Raw genomic sequence first — 204 nt, 5'->3', positions numbered from 1 at the left:
GCCAAAAAAACCTTGTTAAAAGCTAAAACAGTACAAACCCCACTGAAAAAAATTACTGGCGATATTAAAAAAAACCGCATGAGTCATAAGAGCAAGCGGGTGATCTGCTACTTTTTCCTTACATCGATTATCAAGCCAGTGCGGCAACCAGAGTGTTAGGTCTCGACTATGCTGTGCTCATTTGGGACTGATCATCTCGGCATT

Source organism: Populus euphratica, unplaced genomic scaffold (genome assembly GCF_000495115.2).
Source record: "Populus euphratica unplaced genomic scaffold, PopEup_1.0 scaffold5.1, whole genome shotgun sequence".
In the NCBI taxonomy this organism is placed as follows: Eukaryota; Viridiplantae; Streptophyta; class Magnoliopsida; order Malpighiales; family Salicaceae; genus Populus; species Populus euphratica.
This window is presented reverse-complemented; position numbering follows the sequence as displayed.